This window comes from Carlito syrichta, unplaced genomic scaffold (assembly GCF_000164805.1).
Source record: "Carlito syrichta isolate Samal-C Ts95f unplaced genomic scaffold, Tarsius_syrichta-2.0.1 Scaffold289184, whole genome shotgun sequence".
In the NCBI taxonomy this organism is placed as follows: domain Eukaryota; kingdom Metazoa; phylum Chordata; class Mammalia; order Primates; family Tarsiidae; genus Carlito; species Carlito syrichta.
In genome coordinates this window covers 229,541-252,494 of record NW_007233280.1, presented here as the reverse complement: position 1 = coordinate 252,494, position 22,954 = coordinate 229,541, and positions in this window count along the sequence as shown.

The following is a 22,954-nucleotide window of genomic DNA, read 5'->3' as shown; positions in this document are numbered from 1 at the left end:
TGTTAGCTCTATACCTAGATGTAGGACTTTTAAAATATTTTAGCATATACAACACTCTCCTATGTTCCCATTTTTCTAAACCGGTTCCTGAAGTCCACAATGTTATTCAATTCATCTTGGTTATACATCACAACTGCTATCTTTTGTACATCTCTTTAAAAACTTGGCTCAGAGAATAAACTCTGCAATCACATCAGTTGCTTTTGCTTTTTTTCTCTCTTTTGTTCCTGTTTTACTTTTTTGGTTTGCTTCATTATTTGTTTTGGGAATAAGACTGAGTGAATCAGAAACAGTATTAGTAAAGTTTTGGTATCCTGATATCTAAGAGTAACCCAAGCCTCTGCCAGTGTCTGAATCTAAGCCTGATACTTTGACACATTTCATTAGAGTAAAAGTTTAAAATGTGCACTTTTTAAAGCACGTACTCTTCCTTTCTCATTTTGAATGAAATATAGCAAACTGCTTATTAGAAAAGGTTATTTATAAGATTTTTAGACACCTGCAATGCAATCTGTTTGAGGATTATTACAATAGCTTGATTTAAATATCAATTTTGTCAGTTTGAAGAATTAGATTTCTACAATATATCAAAATTGACTTCAGGTGCTTAATAAGATGACAAACTAATGTGGGATGCTGACTCTCAATTGTAACCCTAGAGATGCCATAGGAGGGAGAATAACAGAGTTGACATATTCATATAACAGTTTCTGAAAAATCATAAGAAAGAAATTGTTTTGGTCTCAAAAAGGTTGACAATGGCATCCAAGAACTATGGAGTGGTTGGTGGGGTAATGGATAGGACAGAACCTTTGTGTTGTGCAAAGTTTTGACTGTTACACTGAACTAAGCCTCTCATATCTAACACTGTCATCAATAAAATTGTCAGCCATCTGAGAGGTGGATGTTACGTTTCTGAAGATCTCATAATAAAATGGACAGTACTTAACCATTTCTCCAGAACTCGTCAATGTGGGATGATACAACCTAAGGAAACAGCTGGACTAGAAGTACAGGAAGCTCCTGGCTAGGCAGTTTTTCCTACTGAGGGGTAAATGAGTATGTTTTTCCATCATTTCCAGATGGGACCTTAAGAAAGATGCTGTCAGAACTGAGTTGCCTCCCACTCCTACAGGGTGTTATCCAGGTAACAACTTAATATTGGAGAACAGAATTCAAGAAAAAATAATCATCAGAGAAAAAGAAGGATTTTATGTGGAAAATATAAGATTTTCTCAATAAAATACAATTACTACAAACATATATTGAGAAGAGCAATTTAAATCAGCAAATGCGGTTGGAAGTTTTAGCAGACACTTCTCAAAAAATTATAGAAAAGGGAGTTAAAAATTAATAAAGCTATTGAAGATTTGGATAATTTAGTAATTATCTAGAATTAATAGGCATATGTTTACAACAACAATGTGTACTAATTGACCACACTTGTAACTTGACAATATTAACTAAGTCTCAGGTCATAATGACACACCAAAGACTTTAAAAGAAGACCTAAAAAACATAACCACACAATATTTTTTGATTGAAATCTTATATTAGGTGCCGATAAGAAAGAATACATTGAAAACTAACAATTGCAAAGTAAAATAAAATAAAATTAACTCTTGCATTAAAGGAACAAACCAGAAAGGAACTATTTGGTCTTAACAACCAAGATTCAAATCAAGTCTGTGATCCAATATCGAGAAATTCACCTTCTCTGACCTCTGAGCAGAATTTAAAGTCATTGAAAATTTCTTTTTTCTTGAAACACAATTCTTTCCTTGACTTCTTTGACAATAGCTTTATCTTCCCAGCCTATTTCTTCAGTCTTTTTGCAAGCTAATCCTCAGTACTCCCATTAAATTTTCTGATTGTCCGGGAGTGGTAGCTTAAGCCTGTAATTTCAGCACTTTGGGAATCTGAGATGAGCAAATTGACTGAACTCACGGGATCGGGAACAGCCCGGGAAACTTGGCGAGTTCTCATCTCTACAGTAAATCAAAAAATTAGCAGGGCATGGTAGCAACATGCCTGTAGTTTCAGTTACTTGAAAGGCTGAGGTGGAGGGATCACCTGAGCCCAGCAGGTGGATGCTGGGGTGGTCGTGAGCATGCCACTGTACTCCAGCTTGGGCAGCGGAGTGAGACTTCCACTCAAAAAAAAAAGAATGTTCTGATCCCTCAAGATCAGCGCTAGATCCTATTCTGCACTTTACCTCTTCCTTATACTTAGATACATTCATCCTATACCTGCCTTTAATGTTCAGAGCTTGTAAAATACTTCCAAGTTCATACTTTTATCTCGCACTTCTCTTAAGTGCCAGACACCTCTACTCGTTGCCTATTTGACAACTCTACTTGATTATTTAAAGGCAGATGATATTCAAGACCCTAACAAGTCCTTGTGACCTTGATCTCTTAATCAGATTCCCCTCCAGTGTGATGCTGATAACAATATCTAATACATTAATGTATTATATTACTGAAACCTTAGCATATTTCTATAAATGCTAATAGGATTTTATACAGTATACTTTCTATATACTTGCAAACATTACTAGCAATTTATTTATGTAATTTTGTGGATTTTTCAAAGCTATCTTGTAACCTGGGTATTAATTGTAGTCCCAAGTTACAGACTGTGAAGGTGATTCAGAAAGTTTTTGTAATTACCTCATAGTTAAATAATTAAAAAGTTGCCTAAATGAACTATGAACTCAAGTAATCTGATTCCAGAGCCCTCACCAGTGTATTCAGTTATGAGCACTTCAATACATATAACAAGCAATTTCCTAGTCCTGCCTATCCTATTCACTAAATATTGTATCATTGTATCATTGAGAAGATGTAGATTGCTGTAACAACTAGTTCCCCAAGGTGTAATAAATCAATCCAACCTATATAATATTGAGTTCAGAAAATATTCCAAGATGAGACTCACCTGGTAGGCAGGTGTTCTTTCTCATATGGTGTTTCTGGGATGCAGTCTAGTTTTATCATGTAGCTCTCCCTTTCCTGATAACTTTATTGTATTAAGCTGGTAAAGGGAAAGTGCATGAAGGAGTATATGTTGAATAATTTGTGGGCTGCTCTTGGAAGCAGCTCACATCACTCTGCTCAGATACTATTAAGTAGCATCTTATTTGATGTCACTCCTAACTGAAGAAACAGTTTGCAAATCTAAAATAGCTGTCAACAACTATTGTACTGGTACATGTTACTATCACTTTTCATGTTTTAGCCTAACCTAATAATGTTTTCTTGCTTAAATCCTTTATATTTATTTTGAGATCTAAATCCTGGCAGGGCTTTGGCCTCCGCTCACACTGTTGACCTCATCATCCTTAATAGTTTTTTTTTTTTCTTTTCCTGGCCCAGAGGTACAGATAATTTTTGTATCTGTAAAACATGTCTTGCCATCCAGTCACCTATCTTTGTGCATGTTGTTTATCTTCTTAGCATACCATCCCATCTTCCTTCTTGACTCATTCTAACACATTTCATATCCAGCAATAGCTTTAATTCCTTAGGAAAACTTCCATGACTTCACTTTAAAGCAAGTCCAAAATTTTGAAGACTGCCTTTCTCATATTCATGCTAAATAATATTTTCCCTGCCTCATAACATTATTATGATTCATTTCAATAATTTGGGGGAATATTAGACCATTCCAGGATGAACAGAAAAATGTTTGTTCTTGACTTTTTTTTTCCTGTTTATCTGGTGCCAGCACAGTGTTTGGCTTATTCTACAGATGCAGAAACATATCTCTCGAAATCAAAAGAATGGCCATTTAATTTTCTTCTCTATACTTCTCCTTTTTTCATGTGCTTTAGATGTATGAACTATCTTAGCTGACCAAATAATTCTTATGACTAATGTGTGAGCACATTTCAAAATGAGTGAGATCATGAAGACCTACTAAGAGATAAGATTGCTCTGGACCAGGAAAGCTCCTCAAATATCGTCTTGGGAGTTGCACATCTGATTTCCTTACTTTAGCTACTAGCATTTGTATATAATAAACTAAAAATATATGCGGGTATCCCTTCTTGAGTATTTATGACACGCCAGTAACTTACAAAGCACACTTGTGCATTATCTCATTTAATTTTTATACTATAATAAGTACTAATGTTTTATGATGTAATTAGGGAGAAGTTGAGTAGCTTGTTGAAGATCACAGAGTTACTCTGCAGCAGAGCCTGCATTCCAGAGCTCATCTGTCTTTACTGCTTTCTTTGTTGGAGATTATCAAAACAGACTTCCCACATTTTACCACATGGACACATGATTCAGTCTTCAGACTTAGAGACAAGTGAAATCACTAGGAAAATATCTATCATTTGAGGTCTGGAAGAAATCCTTTCGTGAAGATTTCCTTCTCATTCACCAACATACAGCATGACTGCAGAGTAAATTAACAGTAAGGAAGCTGGCCTATTTGAGCCCTGCTCCTAAGAAAATCGATAAATTGAGCAGTAAATTTTACCTATAAGCAGTGGCAACACCATGACTACATTTCTTACTGCTCATATAAAATCAACAATTCACAGAATAAAGAATTTGTTTTTAGTGTAAGGTCTGGGGGGGCAGAGTGGGAAGTGGTTCTAAGAACAAAAGTGAAAGAACCTTTATGAAGAGAAAATTTTTCTAAAGTAGTAGAAGTAAAAAAAATTCAGAGAGTGCCTGACTTTGATTTTCACTTGAGAAGTAAGTACCTCCAAATTTCTCTAAGTAGATGGTAAGGAAGTTGAAACCAGGAAGTATGATTTTCTGTGGGACTTAAGAGAGGCTGTAGAGGTGTCTCATAAGTGAAGAAAAAAAAGAAGCAAAAATAAGAGAAACTATTCTCCAACAAAGAGTGGAGGGTGAGTTTGTGTGCCAATATCCTAAATTTTATGGTGATACCAATATTTTGATTATGGGTTATATTGAAACAAACTCCAGCACAGTTTCTTGTCAGGATCTGGTATTATACATATTGGTTCTTCTAACTTGCAATTCTTTGTAAAGTTAACCACACTGTCTCCAATAATTCATGTGTATTCTTGTAATATACTCCAGTTTGTGTTTATAGTCTACTAACAATACAAAGATGAAAAAGATAAAACTCATGCTTTTCTGTTGAATCAAGCAGGATTAGAAGAAAGAATATGCAAACAGTGAAGATTTTTCTTATAAGTAAAGGTGGCAATGACTGTAGGAGAGAATCCCAAACAGCTGTTGAAGGATGAGATGAAGTAGGGAAGCCACAGGTATTTGGGCAGAAGGTGCTCCTAGCACAACACAAAACAATTTCATATAGTCACGGATGTTTGGAAAGTGAAAGCAGCAGACAGACCACCCTGAGTGTGATCATCTGAAATGCATTGGCTCAATTTCAACAAAACTGTCATGCAACCTCAAGGACATATCCATACAACAGGAAGCAGAACCTGGGTAGTAGGTTATAGTTTTGCAAATCTTGTTTGGAAAGAAAGGAAAAAAGGTTTGGGAAAAGTCATATATTGTGATGCATAAAAGGACAACCGATCCATGTTCATGAAATACTTAATAAAAATGACAGTGCAAATACTTTTAAAGACAAGTAAAGACTAAGTCCGTTTTCTACACAGAAAAGTATCTGACATTGGGCTTTTTGACTTTCTTAAAGTTTGTCTGGCCAGCTGTGCTACTGACCAAAGCCTGGTCTTTGAATGTTAAGGAGTCATATTCAGCCACATTGGTCTAGAATGGATGTAAATCATCTCTTCAGGTATTTAATTATTTGTATAAATTTATGAGTCCATGTGCTATTTTGTTACATGTGAGACTTGCATATCTTTTTGGTTTACTCAAAACAAATTGCTGCCCCATAGACCAATGAAAAGGGGCAGGGGACACTATTTTTCTTTTCTTTTTTTTTGAGTTGGAGTCTCACTGTTGGAGTCTCACTGTTGCCCAGACTGGAGTGCAGTGGCCGCTTATGGCCACTGCAGCCTCGACCTACTGGGGCTCCAGCGATCCTTCCACCTCAGCCTTCCAAGTAGCCGGAATTACAGGCATATGCTAACACGCCCGGCTGATTTTTTGATTTATTGTAGAGATGACGTCTTGCTGCCCAGGCGGGTCTCAAACCCATGGGCTCAGGCAATCCACTCACCTCAGCCTCCCAAAGGCGCGGGATTACAGGCTGAGCCACTGAGCCTGGCGGGACACTATTTTTCAATGATGGCTAAGTTTTAAAAGTTTCTTACCCAAGTTAATTTAACTAGTTTTCATTAAGCTATTGTCTTATGAATTATTTTGATTCCATGTTATTTTTTTTCTTATTTTAATATTTGGCATCTGAAAAAGAATATGGCTAAAAATTGAAATCATGCATTTCATGAAATATATAGATATACAGCTTTAGATATGACATATGTGTTTACTTATAACATACAGATATAATTGATTATTAATAATCATATATTAAAGAAGTTGATTGTTAAATAAGCTTCATGGAAATAAAATTCCATCTTGTAGTCTTTTGTTTCTATGACAGTAACTTTTGTTGAATTATGTCTAGGGGAAAACAGAGAGAGAATGAAAGAAAGATGGGAAAGATGGCAGAAAAAAATAAAATATACTATTACAATAAAGGAATAAATTACAGTTCATTAAGATATGGTCCAAATTCCTGAGACTAGATTAGGAACTGGAAAGCTGTTGGGCCCCAAGGCACATGTGACTTCAGATTCTTTTCTTAGTATAATAGCATCTTGCCATAAGTTATCTCTGAGCACAGGCTTCATTTTTCTCTGTCTCTACAGGTCAGGTTTATACTAGTCTCTATTTGCACAGCTCAACATAGGAGTCCCACAAATAAAGCATTCAGAAAAAAAACACGAATATCACTCAAATATTGTGAATATATACCACAAATTTTTAAGACAGTAATGCTCATTGCTCTAGTTTTGATCAGGCAGCTAACCCTCCTCCCATCAATTAAGGCCAGGAATAAAGAATCATGTTGTCAGAAGTAACTTCTAGACTGGGAAGAGCTCTCAGGGAAATTAAAGTTTGTATTCAGATTAAACAATTTAACTGCAACTTTTAATTATATTCACATACATAACTTAGTGATGTATGTGTATATAATCTTACATATGTATAAAGTTAATGATAGAAGTTCTCTCTGATAGCATTTTTTAGAACTTAATAACCTACCCTCAACTAAACCACTGACTTCTTTTAGATTATATTAAATTTATTTTTAAGTTAAAATATTAAATATGCATATATTTATGATATATAAGATGATGTTGATATATGTGTACATTGTAAAATAACTAAATTTAGCTATGTGTATTACTTCACTTTTTTGTGGTGAGAACACGTAAAATATAAGCACTTCATATTTTAAAACATTTATTGGCTAGGTGCAGTGACTCATGCCTGTTACCAAGAAGTTTTGGAGGACAAAGTGAGATGATTGCTTGAGCCCAGGATTATGATTACAATCTAGGCAATATACCAGGACCACAGTTCCAAAAAAAAAAAGAAAATCAGCCAGGCATGGTGGCACAGACCTGTGGTACCAGCTACTGGGGAGGTTGAGGTAGGATAATTGTCTAAGCCTGAGAGGATAAGGCTGCAGTGAGTCATCATTGTGCCACTGCACTTCAGCGTAAGCAATAGAATGAGACCGCCCACTTAAATAAATAAATAAGCTAATTAATTAATTAATTAATACTTTATTGCAGAACATTTGACAAGCAATTAAACTGCACACAGCTAAAATAAAAACATTTAAAATTTTTGACATTCTAATCATGTATGGAAACATCATCAAAACCAAGACATGCCTCTATATAATTTTTCCAAACCATTCCTTCCCAGGTACTCCTTCTATCCCTAGGCTTCCAATGATACAATTTCTGTTCTTTTTTTTTTTGAGTTGGAATCTCACTCAGTCGCCGGTTATCCTTCTGCCTCAGCCTTCCGAGTAGCCGGAATTACAGGCACGTGCTACCACGCCCGGCTGATTTTTTGATTTATTGTAGAGATGAGGTCTTGCCAGGCAGGTCTCGAACCCGCGGACTCAGGCAATCCACTCACCTCAGCCCCCAAAGCACGGAATTATAGGCTGAACCACCGAGTCCGGCTCACTTTCTGTTCTTAAAAACAAATTTGTACTATCCAGGAAAGTATATAGTGGAAAAATAACAATAAAAAAATACTCTTTTATATATCTGCTTTTACTCAGCTGAATTATTTTGAGATATATTCATATTATTGCATATATTGTTTCATTCCTTTTACGGCTAAGTAGTATCTTGTATTGATAATCCAAAATTTGCTTATCAACTCACTTATTAATGGATAGTGGGCTATTTTCAGGTTTCGTATAATACATACAAACCTGCTATGAACAATTATGTCCAAGTCTTTGTGTGCGCATATGCTTTTATTTATCCTGGATAAACACTTAGACATGAAATGTCAGAGTTTCCAAAATGATTGTGTCAGTTTGCATTTCCAATAGCAGTATGAAAACTCTGGTATTCGTCAGTCTTGCCTACACTTCACTGGTAACTCACTATGGTTTTCAGTTACAATTTTTTTTTGATAAATAATGTTGAGCATCTTCATATGTAGTTATTTCTAATTTATGTTTTCTTTGATGACTTAAATAATTTAGCCATTTAAAAAATATGTTTTTTTGCTTTATGATTATTAAAGTATAAGAATTACAAAAAATAAAATATTTTTTGTTAAAAATATGTTTTACAAAGTAAACACAGTCAGTAACTTACCATCTTATTTTTTATTAAAATCTGGGTTATTGATTTTTTTATTGTTCATATTTTTGAAATCATACTTTTAAAATTTTGGCCAAACTTAAAGTCACTAATTTATCTTAAATATTTGCCTAGATATTAAATTTCTTAATCTTGTCTTTATATCCGTAATACACTTACACATAATTTTGAATATGTATAAGGTAAGAGAGAAAATCTTTTTTTTTTTAAATTTTACATGTTGCTATCCAATTGTTTCATCATCATTTGTTGAAAAGGTGATCAAAGACTTTTTTTTACCATATTTTTATAAGAAGTGTTGAGGTAAAGTATTATAGGCTCTAATTATTCTGTTCAACATTGTAGTAACTATTCTAACTACATGACACTTTCCTTGTAAAATTTGGATTAACTTTTCCCCTTTTTTTCTTTTTTATTTATTTATTTATTTATTTATTTATTTATTTATTTATTTATATTTTAAAGATGTGGGATACAATTCAGGGTTAGGTATACAAACGCTGATTATGCAAGTAACCTTGTTGATGAGGTGTGCCCCCCCGCCGCCAGCAGTTTCAATTTGGAATAACTTTTTAACTTTTGAAAGAAACCAACTTGGATTTTGACTGGGATTGAATTGAACCTATGGGCCAGCTTGGAAAGAATTGACACTTTAATTATATTGAGCTTTCTGACTCACAAGTATGGTAAATCTCTCCATTTATTTAGGTTTTATTTAATTTATCTTAGCAATGTTTTTTAGTAGCCAATGTAGGGTCGTGCATGCATTTTGCCAAATGTATCTCTATATATTTGCTAAATATACTTCTATGAATCTCACATTTATATGCTTGTAAATAGTAGTTTTATTTAAAATTTCAACTTTTCATTATCTGAGCCAATTCAAATTTCTTTTGATAAGAATATACCACTGCAATTCAATTTGGGTAAGAACATGATGTATCTTTTTCCATTCCATTTTTAAAATTTTAACCTACCAGTGTCTTTATATTTAAAAAGTGATATTTTTGTTAGTAAAAGATAGTTGAATCTTGCATTTTTATTGAATATGACAATGTTTGATTTTAAATAGGAAATTTGAGAATAAGTATGTTTGATGCCATTACTGATATAATTGGTGTTAGATCTAACATTTTACTTATGGTTTATTCATACTTTGTATTTCTTTTTTATCTCTACCAATTTATTTTGGATTAATTGTATATTTTTTCATGCTGTCATTTTATCTCCTTAGGTCACCATTTAGCTTAAATTCTGTTTAACCTTTGTAGTGGCTTCTTAAATTTTATAGACTACATCTTTAAATGAACACTTTCTAACTTCCATAAATATTATGCCACTCTGCAGATATTATTAAAAATTAACAACAGAATACATCTTTTGACTTTGGTGCTATTATTGTCAAATATTTTGCCTGTGTGGTATTAACTCAAAAATAAGTTGTTATATATGTTGCTGTATGCAGTCAGTTATATTTAAGTTTTGTTAAGTAGAAAGATACTAGTTTTTAATCTAGGAATATAGCATGTACTATAGCAATACTTTTGTGAGTATAACTATCTGATACTCTGTGAATTATGAGTAGTTTTACTTGGGCTGAAGTGAACACAAACTATATCTAGTTCTTTGCAAGCTATCAGTATATTTCTCTCTGCTCCTTTTCAGTATTTTCTTGCCTTTGGTAACTTCCTCACATGCATGAGTTGATAAGCTGGAGATTTGAAGTGATCCACTACAGTTGTCTGGATACCTCATTCTTTCTACAGGTTTTTTTTTTTTTTTTTTTATTTGATACTCTGCCCTCTGACCGTTAGCCATCTTGTCTTTAACAGACAACCCACTCTACCTCCCCAACACTTTTGGACTCTGTCTGAGTTTCTCTTTCCTATACCTCAGCCTGGGAATTCTCCCCAGGTAGTAAGATGGCAAAGTCATAGGCTTAACTTGTTGCCCGATGTTCGATGTCTGAAAATCACTTATTGTTAGTTAATGTTTAGTCTACAATTTAATTGTTTCACATGGAAGAGTGGAACCATTTCCTCTTACTGAACTATTATGTAAATGAACCATTTCCATGTCTTATGCTTTACAGTTGATTTTATGCTTTCTTCTGCAGAGATGTATAAGTTTGGCATAAGATGAATCATAAACAAATATAAAGTTTAAAGGAGACCAGGGTTACTAAATCTTGATTCTTCTACCCAAATATTAAAATATTCATGTATTCTAAACATTTAAGATTAAAAATAATCTTAAGTAAAACTATAAATCTGAAATATGTTCAAGGCGAAATTACTTGGGTAAGGAAAGGTAATCTAAAATAATGAATCTGTGATACTAGTTTAAATAAATGTGCAAATAATAGTGCTACAAGTTGATGTGTGATTGCATAATAAGATTTACTAAATTGTATGTATATATGTATATGTTTAATTGGATCAAGTTACATAAAATAATAAATAAAACTTAGATTTTCTAATTTCTATTTGTTGATGCGGCATCTACATAAAGAGTTTGCTAGGACTATTTGTGTATTTGTCTTTAATTCAATGTGAGAAGTCACAAACTTGTGGTAAAATTATTAAACAACTAAGTCCTTAGGTATGATGGAATGTTTAAAAATACTTTAAAAGAAAATAAAGATTAAATTTGATTATGTGATCATGGAAAATGGAATATACAAGCACCAATTTTTAAAAAATGAATCCTGCAGGAAGACAATGACATAATGTTCTAAAGTTTTATTGCATTGTTGAGTTAAATAAAAAGAATACTCTTCTGTAAACCAGAAAAATGGCCTCAAATTTTCATTCTACAACTCAAAATGCATTTTTTTTTTCTGGTTATTCATATGCAATGCAAAGTCAACTGTTACTAAATTATTATACTCATCTAAAATTTTATTTTTAGGAAGATAAATTTATATTACTAAATTGGGCCTAGGTTTGGGGAGGGCAAATCAGATAGTGCATAATTATATATTTTAGGACTTTAATCTGAACCTGGAACATACAATTAATTTAAGGGATATTTACTGAATGTCTACTATAATCTAGCTTTGAGGACCAAGATAGATCAGCCAATAAAGAAAAAAAAAAATCTCTGAACTGATATAGTCAGTATAGGTTATAACTTACAGGGCTCAGTGAAAAATGAAGACATAGAATCTCTTTTTAATAAATTAAAGTTTCACTGATGTGATATAAATTCATATATAACATAAATTCAATACTAATTATTTTATCTGTTATTCTCTGTTTGATAAGTTATGTTTAATAGACGTAAAACTCTGAAGTCAACTATTTTTGAAAAGGGCCTGTGTATGAGGCATATCAGACTCTTTTCCCTTAACATATAAAAATTCTATTGTTTTCTGTAATAAATTACTTGGCTAAATTTTTAATTTTAATACCTATTCCTATAAGCACAGTGTACAATGTTAAAAAATTGAATATACTTTCAATTCATTCAAAACTTTAATTATGGCATATAGGAATGATAAAATTTGAAGGAATTGTTTAGATAATGATATTGTTAAGCTGCTAAAAAACATTAAGTTAAAGTTAGTGATTTTCTCTTTTGATACATTTATAAATATAAAAAACTTGAGTCCATATTTTCACTATATACAGCCTGTATTCTCCTTGTTTTATTGTTGGAAAAATGTATATTTCTGATTCTCAAATAAATGTTTTGTCCCATAATATTCTGCAGATTAATATCTTAATATTTTAGGCACTACTTTAAACTTTCAGACTGCAGCTACTCTACATAGACCTTTGAAACCTGCATAGGTCTCTAACCTTTCTTAAATTCCCAGGAATAAGAAAAGTTATAGAAATTTTGATTCCAGACTGGAAATATCAAAATGCAGCTGCTTGCAAGTTCACAAAATATAAATATTTCAGCAGATGTATTCTGCCATAAGTTGCATTGAGTCATTGGAGGAGCTGAAATATGCTAAGACTGAGAAACTTCTGTTAAGTTTCTAATAACATCCTAATTTCTAGACCTTGTCTTCTGAGGTCATGTTGCCCTTCTATCCTTGGCGCTCTGGAGTTGTTTTTTTTTTTATTCATTCAATTATTGGTTCATCTTTCATTCTATAATTTCTTGTATGTGTGCAGCTACCATATATCAGCTAATGCATCAGAAAAAAAGACACATTCAAAGGAGAAAATTTTTAAAAAGTAAATATATATAATATATATTACATAATATTATATATAGATAGGTGTGGGCAGAGCATAAAGAAGTAGCAAGAGATGACATGGTACATTGAAGCTAACAAGAATAGGAAGTTTTGTCTGCATATAGACCAAAACAAGAAAATATGATATTTACCAGAGTTTGAAGAGAGTATGTCTGTGATATCAACTTCCTGAGAGAAGTGCTGGCCTTTGGGTGAGGAAAGCAGCCAATCCAGGAAATCTGGAAAGAGAATGCTAGGGGAGTAAATTATCTGAACTCATTATACTTCAGCTCTTCCACCAGTGTTTCCCATTTATGAGATCCAACTAAAATCTAAATGGCAAAGGCCCCAAAGCAATTCATAGATGTTGGCTTCCTGGAGTACAGAGCAGGATACCGGAGGATGAATATTGGATCTGGATGAGCACCAAGGAAATATCTAGCTCAATAGAGAAAAATATGAAACCCAGCATTCATAAAACACTATAATACAAAGAGGTCAAGGTAAAGAACAAGAATTAGATAGAAGGACTGAGAAAAATTGGCTTCTGAAGTTGAGAAAAATCAGGTAGACGTGATGTCCTGGAAACCAAGTAAGGAAAGTGTGTCAAGGAGCAGGAAGGGATCAGCCGTATTAAAGCAGTGAGTAGCTCAGATAAGATGTGAATTGGGAGTTAACTATTGAATAAAACAGCATGGTGGTCATTCGTGACCTCAAAAAGAGGAGTGTCACACAAGTTTTGAGGAGTAATTCCTGCTTATAGCATATTTAGACAAAAATAAAAGGAAAAAATAATAGAGACGTCAAACATATTGAGTAAGCATAGTAAAGACATCAAAATAACAGCAAAGATTGAGTAGGTTTCTTGTTGTTAGGAAGTGTAGTCAAGAAAGTGTAAGCAACAACAGCAACAACAACAAAAAACAAGAGCACGTTTTTACAAAATGCAGATGGGAGCATATACTGTGAGGAAAAAAACATGGTAATGATGCAGAAGAGAAACCAAGTAATAACAGAATCTCTGTTTGAAGGTGAGAGGAGATGTGACCTAGATTGCAAGTAAGAACCTTGGGTTTAGGCTGGACCATCTTGGATATAAGTTACTACATAGTAACAAGGTATATGCCCTTAGGTGCATAGTGTGTAGATGATTCACCTCTGTTTCAGTTTCTCAAAGTAAAAAAAGTTAAGAATTAGGATAAGGAAGGAGGGAGTGCAGAGGGAGTATGAGTTGTGAAATATTTTTCTAAGAAAATAGGTCAGCAATGTGCGTGAGAAATGTAGGCTATTTGCGCTGTATGATCATGAAATAAAAGTGAGATCAGTTGCTATATTTTGTGCTTTGCCTTGGCAGTATTCACTCTGCTGGGAACAGACATAGAAGAAATGAAGAATTGAATTGACTAGAATTAGATACTACCAATAAATTAAAAAACAGAGAATTGGGCCAGGGAAAGTGAGAGAAAATGATTGTGATGGTTGGCCATAAAGTTTGAGGTAAATGTGCTGTGTTGATCTTCAACCCTGCCATCAGTTTCAGTGAATCACTAGGAGGACTCAGGCTACCCACGGCATATAGTCATACTCATGACCATGATATTGCAGTGAAAGGATTCAAAGCAAAATTAACACAGAGCAATGCACATGGAGCCTTTCCAATTCAAGGAAAACCAGAAACATGTTTCAAAGGCTCCCTCCCAGTGGAGTTATGCAGGATGCAAACAATTCTTTCAGGAAGGAGCTGTGACAGCACTATAAAATGTTGTTTACCAGGAAACTTATTGGACATTCAGTGCCCAGGGTTTCTTTTGTGGACTGGACACATAAGTACCTTCTGTCCGGTGTGTAGAAAAATGCTAGACTCTCAGAAGGTATGTAGGTGTTCGGCTAAAACCGCACTATTTCTACAAACAGCTTAAGGATAGTGAAGCAATTTTCAATTATAGTTGTAGAAATCCATTCAAAGTCTAAGTTTCCAGACACCAAGCTAGGTGGCAACCTAACCAAAAAAACCTTGAAAGGATAAGCGATTTCAAATCTGTTATTGTGAACTCTATCCCACACATATAGAAAAAAGAAAGAACACTCTGGGGAGAAAGAAACTATAAAGTTGTTGGAAAAATTGGCTTATAGAAGGAAAGACTTTTGGAGTACAGGTATCATGGGTATTGCACTGAAAAGATAGGAGGTAAAATGTTTGGTCAGATAGTTGGAAACTTGAAACAGATTATGGAGGCATTGAAGTCACTACAAATAGCAAGACTTACAGTGAATCACTAAGATAGCATGTAAGATATGAGCAATGGAAGAGAATATTTCACAAATCTTAAAAACTAGAGTAGGAAAGAATAGTCTACATGTATACTACCATCACCAGACATTAAGACAGAACGGGATTTCAGAGAATGAAATGGAGCAGGGATCAAAAATAATTGTGACATAAAGGAAATTAGCACTGGAGGCTATTTGATTGAAGACTGAACCTATTGTATATCTAGTGTTAATCTGATTACTTGGATTTGAACTGAAAGCCAGTAGAGTGCAGTTGCACACACACACACACACACAAACACACACACACACACACACACACACACACACACACACACACAATCCTGGAAAAAATAAGAATGTGATAGCATAAAATTTTCTGCAAATAACTTTTGTTCAGCTCATTTGCTGGTAATCACATCTAATTTTTTATTGTATCATAAATTTCTTCCTCATGCTTTGTCACACATTCTTAAAGAAAAATAAATCTAAGAGCAACAATGAGAAACAAATGATACCCTACTCTGCCTTTATCCCTAGAGTTATAAAGCTTGCAGGATTAAAAAAGCAACAATCTTTTGAGAGGGCTTTAGAGAAAGAAATCTTACAATCCTGGTTTCTATTTTGATTACATGTACCTGGGGTTTTATTATATTAAAGTAAATAGGAAGTTGCATTTGTATATCTCATCCTAAAATTGAATTCATTTATTCCTAAATTCATATCTCCAACCAGATCTGTCTTCTGAATCTCAGACTCATATATACACCTGCATAATTTCCTCCCACCAAGAGCTCTTTCTGTAGCATTGACCCTTAAGTAAATGCACACCAACTTTGTAGCTGTTGAACTCAAAAACATTTCATGTCATCCTCAGCTCCCCACTTGCATACACCACATCCTTTCCCTGAGCAAATCCTATTGGCTCCATCTTCAAAATCTATCCTCAAATCCTAGGGTCAGCAGACACATGCATGCATGTATTGGATGGATGAACTGGCTTGTGGTTAAAGTCTGTACACTTTAAAGAATTGACTTTAAATTTCAATGAAAAAGTTCTACCTTGTATATATAGGTACTATTGCAGCAGATAAAGCTTCCCCAGAAAACCTGGATAAAATGTTCAAAAAATAACTCTTGTTGCAGGCTTCTTAGTGCTGGCAAAGCAGTCAGATTATGAGGAGCCAAGATTCCAAGGAGAAAGAGAGATCATCACGGTGAGCTCAGCATTCTGTGCCATGTTTGTCTTCTCTGTGCCTCTGCCTACTCATAGCAACTAGTGAGGCTCAAGGTTAGCTGAGAACACAGACAGAGGGTGACAGAAAACAGAGGAAAAGCCAGAGACATTTGTCACAATATTACAGAGAAATAAAGAGATAAAAATTGAAGTTGCACATTGTAAAGGCAGCCAGGATTTGAGAGAACAAGCTCTCTGTGAAATGGCGAGTGGAGAGATAAAATTTCATTTCTTACCTTCAAATCAACCATCCACTGGTGAATGTATAAACTCCACAGTGCAAGAGGTTAATAAGCCAAGCAAAATCAATTGAAAACAGATTGGCGTTTAGGGTGAAATAAGTACTACTTAGGATTTAGACTAGCAACAAAAACATTCAGCTCCATTTGGAGAGCGGGAAAGGAAAATATTAGAATTATTTTATGATTAAGTCTTTAATCTTGGAAAATGGTTTCTAAACATTCATCTTAATCCATATTGTTACTTTATTTTTTACTTTTTCTCTTTGTGGTTACACATCTATAAATAACTCATTTCTCCTTTAACTAAATCTATTTTAATAGTTTTTCTTACTTATTTAAGGAGTTCTAGGAAGGAATAAAGTATTATAGTCACATATTTTTGTTAGGTATTTTCTACAAAAATAATTGCAAGAATATTAGCTAATGATTCTATTCTGAAAAATTTGCCAGTAAAAATAGATGATAAATGTATTTTGTCATTTTGCTTCCCACAAAGAATGTTATATTGACAAGAATAAAGAAATGAAGAATTATTATTTAAAGATGAAATGGAACTACTGATATTATATTCCAAGCGTATATACACATTTCTCTTCCTATTTCACAAAATAGAAATCAAATGGCCTGAATAATAACCCACTACATTTGTTCATAGAATAACAATTTTGGTTTGCTATGTAGTAGAGCGTTGTAAGGAATAATTACTTAGTAAAACAAAAAGAGAAAACTCTAATCAAAGTTTAAGAAATACCAACTCAATCTTTCTAAAACTTCTTTGTTCAAATGACCTTTATTTATTTTACTGCTATTTATCAATTTACCTGAATTAGTGAGAGTCTAAAATAAGTCATAATATTTAGACCATTAAAAATTTATCTTATTAAAACCTAACATTGAATTTAAAATGGTCTTGCTGTCCAAGACTCTCTTGGGTCTCTGCTTCTTGCATGCCAGCACAGAATATCTTGGTCACCATAGCTGTGGTTCAGACAGTCCCAGGTGCAGCTCAGCCTGTTGTTCCAAAAGGTACTATCTTGGTGGCATGCACATGGTGATAATTCTACAGGCACAGAGAACACAAGAGCTATGGAGGCATGACAACTTCCACCCATATTTCAAAGGATGTATACAACATCCAGTAGGCCCCAGCAAAGACTTGATGCAAGAGCAGAGCCACTGCAGAGATATCTTACCAGGGCCATATCATGTGAAGTTGTAAGAGGTGGGTTGCCAACAAGGCCCCAGAACTATAGAGCTACAAGGATGCAATGTGTCTGGGGAAACTGAGACATGAACTGAGCCCGGGAAAAGTGTGAGAATGGATTGTCTAAGATCTTGGATGTCCAAATGCTGCATCAATGTGCACAGAATGCTGGGTAGGAGTCAAAGATTATCATCCAGCTTTAAGATTTAATGTCTCCCTCCTTAGGTTTCAGACTTTTTTGGTACTTATTACTTCCTTCTGTTAGCTTATTTCTCTTTTTATAAATAGGAATGTTTATTTTATACCTGTCCTGTCATTGTATTTTGGAAGTAAACAATTTATTTTTATTTCACAGAGCTCTAGAATTTAGATGTTTAAGTTGATGATAAAATAAATTAAAACTTTGGGGTGATGGAGATGGAATAAACTTATTTGTGTGTGAAAAAGACAAAAATTTGGGGAACCAAGGACTGAATGCTTTGGTTTGAATGTTTGACCCCTTCAAAACACACATAGAAACTTAATCTCCAACTTGGCAGTATTGAGATGTGGGGTCTTTATTTTTTTCTTTTAAATTTTTTTATTTTAAAGATGTGGGGTACAATTCAGGGTTAGGTATACAAATGTTCATTAACAATTACCCTTGTTAATGAGGTATACCCCCACTTCCCCTGGCAGATTCCCACTACTGCCAATCCTGCTTCCAAGAGGTAAGGTCCTTAAAAGGTGTTTTTGTCTTAAAGACTCTGCCTTCATAAATACATTAATCCATTTATGGATTAATAGGTTCACAGATTAATAGATTATCATGAGAGTGTGACTGGTTACTTTAAAAAATAAAAAGAAAGACCTCTTAGCTAACACATTCAGCATTCTTTCCCTGTGATACCTATGCCACCATGGGACTCTACAGAATCCTCACCAGTAGAATGCCCTCACCAAATGTGGGCCCTCAACCTTAGACTTTTCAATCTTTATCACTGTAAAAACTAAATTTATTTTCTTTGCAAATTACAAAGTTTCAGATGTTGGTTTATAAACAAGAGAAAACAGATTACAACAGTTGGTAAACTTTTTCTTTAAAGGGTCAGATAGCAAATATTTTAAGATATTTTATCTATATTCTAACAACCTTACTATATCATTGTAGTCTGAAAGCAGCAATAGATAAAACATAAACTAATGAATGTACCTGTGTTCCAATGAAACTTTGAATTTGACCTTAAGTCACAGTTTGACAATACATGCTCTAGTTTAGCTCAGAGGAAGCTTTGTGAGTGTATTTGTGCATTTGTTTTTACATGATAGGTATTACTACCCTACTTCAGATAAATATCAACTATTATTTATCACATTGTTGACTGGTAAGCATATCCTAACTGTTCTTCTTGGTTATGATTTATACACTGCATTTTACTGAGAATAAGATGCAAACATATTCTCTTTTGATTCTCGGTGTTAAGATAAGTTTTCTCTGTTTAGAATACTGTTTTCTCTCATCTTCACTTGGTTAAATTGTAACAAGCTTTCTGTTGTCAATTAAAAATTAATTTTTCCTTTCTTGAAAAGGCCCAGCCCCTCAGAAGTCTATTGGACAGCATTGGTTTATCCTTCATAACATCCTGCATGTCTTTTACCATAAAACTTACTGTATTCATTTTGATGATTATTTGTGTTCTACATTCAATTTTAAGCTCTGTGAAAAAAGGACCTGTGTCTCTGGTTCTTCAGTATCTAAAGGGTTTTTAGTATAAAATACTAGAGTATAGTATACATATTTATTAAACAATGAATAAATAAGTAAAAACATGTTTGGAATGAATGAGCTGTAAAACACGGTAAATTATTGCGTGGACTACAAGGAGGAAAAATAAATATAACTGGCAGAGTAGTGATTCTATGTACAAACAGGAATATGAGAAAAAAATTATTTGTGGGGATACAGTTAATTCCAGCTTACACATAATACACTTAATTTGAACTTATATGGCTAAGAATAAAGTGAGAACTGGAACAGAGTATGGAAGCCTAGATACATAGATGGCTCTAGCAGCAGATACCACAAAGTTAGAAAGTAATATAAAGGCTATGAAGAGCAAAAAAAAAAAAAGTAATTCTCTCTTTTTTAGAAGTATGAAACCACTATAACTAATAATTATGGAATTAGAAAGCGGCACTAAAGTATCCCTTGAAGAACTGTTTTATTTCTTCTTTGTTTTTTAAAAGTAATTGTCCTGTAAACAATCAAGGCAATAGGAAAAGAGACAATAACAGTGGAGAGATTTAAGAGAGTTAAAATGAGAGACGTTGATGAAACAAGAAACAGAGAAAGACATTAAGATTGAGAACATCTTAGTACTCAAAGAAAGTCAGTCAGTAGATGTTGGCACCAGAATTCAAACCTAGGCAGCTGTTTATCCCCAGAATATATGGTATTTATAGTATGCTGCAAATTTATAAAAGAGAAGTGATGCTGAGAATTTTTTTAGATCCATTTAGAATAGTACAGCAGAATGTGTAGTGACATAGGATAATCTAACAGTTGTGAGGAACTGAGAATTCAGTGATGTGGTTTGAGAAATATTGTCATGAAGACTGCAGTATTTAAAGAATTTGTGGTAACAGAAGGAATATTTAATAAAATGACAAGAAAAAATTTCCATAAAGAAAGCAAGATAATTAAAAGTAGAAAATTTTAAAAGATTGCAAAAGTTAAGAAACTTAAAGGTAATTATCTTGAAGGTAAATTCAATCTAAGATTAGTTAGAGCTGGTTAGTTTGACAGAAAACAGAATTTGAGAGCACAGAAGAGTATCCTAGTTTCCCAGTCAAAAATGATCTTTCCATTAATGTCACCATGCTAATATCAAAGAAACCCAATTGTGCTCATTACAGAATTCCTAGCAGGTGATAGATGTTATCAATGGTTCAAAGTTAGCAGTATACATTCATATGAAGGGTATTCTGAAGTAACTTGGTAAGTTTTATGTGTCCTGGAACCAAGAATATTACTTCCAGGAATCAATCCTAAAGATACAGTGGCAAAAATACAAAATGAGATTGTAATTTGCTACTTAATTAATCACATAATAATACTGGAAATATGCATGAATAGAGGGCTTATTCAATATATTATGCTACATCTACTGAGGTGATTATTATATCTGAGAAAAAGGAATGAGAAAGATTCATTCTGTTATGGTATGATTTTCACAAAATATTTTTGTTAGAAAAATAAATATTGCCAAAGAATATTTATAGCATATCATGTGTTATAAGGGGAGGAAGAATCAATATATTTGTTTAGATTTAGTCTCTAAAGGGACTTGTGGAAAGATAAAGCAAAAACTACTTTAAAATGGTAATCTATAGCACAAAACAGGGAATAGGTGGAGTAAAAATCAGAGGCAAAGTTATAAAGGTGGCAAGTATACTCAATTTCTGTAAATGCATTTGGCAGTTTTGATTTGAGAAAAAACAAAAGCAAGCAAGATTTTAAATAATGAAAATTAAAGAAACACTGAATGAAGTGAATTTAATTGTATAGCTGCTTGGTGACATAATTGCACCAGAAAATATTTCAAGTAAGTTAAAGATATAGTAAAGACCTTCCACTTAAACAGCAAACAATTCCTGAAAAAACTATAATTTATATTAAAGTAATGACCACTGAACTTTCTTCAACTATTATAAAATGTAAAAAATCTAATGCTTTTCACACCAAGGAAAACCCTAGACCAGTGTCATAGAACATGACTAAAACTCAACAATTATATATCGATATGTGTTTACACAGATATATATGTAATTAATTATCATGTTTTGATATAAAATATTTGAAATATTTAAAAATAATGTTAACAAACAGTTTGGTATATATAGTTACACATACTGTTTGTATTCTGTATCATCATAAATATAATTTTTACAATATAGTATGTCTATAACAACCATCAGAACTCAGAGAACTAAATATAGAACTACCATTTGACCATGCAATGGCACTACTAGGTATCTACTCAGAGGAAAATACATCATTATATAAAAAGATACCTACAGCTCTATGTTTATTGTGGCACAACTCACAATAGCAAAATCACAGAACCAACCTAAGGACCTATGAACAATTGACTGGATAAAGAAAATATAGTATGTATATATCCATAAAAAAAATTAAATTATGTCCTTTGCATAGATAGAGCTGGGGATCATCATCTCAAGTGAACTAACTTAGAAAACCAAACACCACATGTTCTCACTCACATGTGGTATTTAAGTGGCCACAAAGATGGAAATAATAGACACTGGAGACAACAAATGGGGGAATGAAGAAGGGAGGTTAGGGCTCAGAAGTTACCTGCCTTGTACAATGTTCACTTTCCAGGGAATGGGACACCTGAAACTCAACCCCCACTGGTATCCAAGATGTCCATGTAACAAAGATGACATTTATACCCTCTGAAAACAAAATACAAAATTTAAAAATAATTATTTTAATGACAAAAAATACAACTTGAAAAAATATAATTTCCTGTATTATTTTTTTACTTTCTTTAGAAAGGGTATATGGTACCTCTCAAATAAAATGTATTAATACATAATACAACTCATGCATTATTTTAAATTATAGGTGGTTATATCAGTTGTTTTTTCGGCTTCATTTTCATCACGTTCGTCTAGACAGATTTAGTAGTTATTAGTTTCTTAGAGATGAGTTTTCGAGAACTTATCTACATTGTTTTGATCAACTTTTTCAACCTTAGACTTTTTTCAAGAACTTATCTACATTGTTTTGATCAACTTCTTCAACCCTAGGCTTTTGTTCCAAGAACATGTTTATTCCTGTTTGCTATCTTTTTAGGGTCTTGAAAGTGATGGTAGGATATAGGTATAGTTTAATCTATATAGCATTCATCTTCCATGGAGAAAATCTTTGCTGAATCTTTCTAATAAACTCAAGAGATTTGTTTATAAGTCAAAACTTTTCCAAAGACTTCCAGTGACACTTTTGTTGATATAG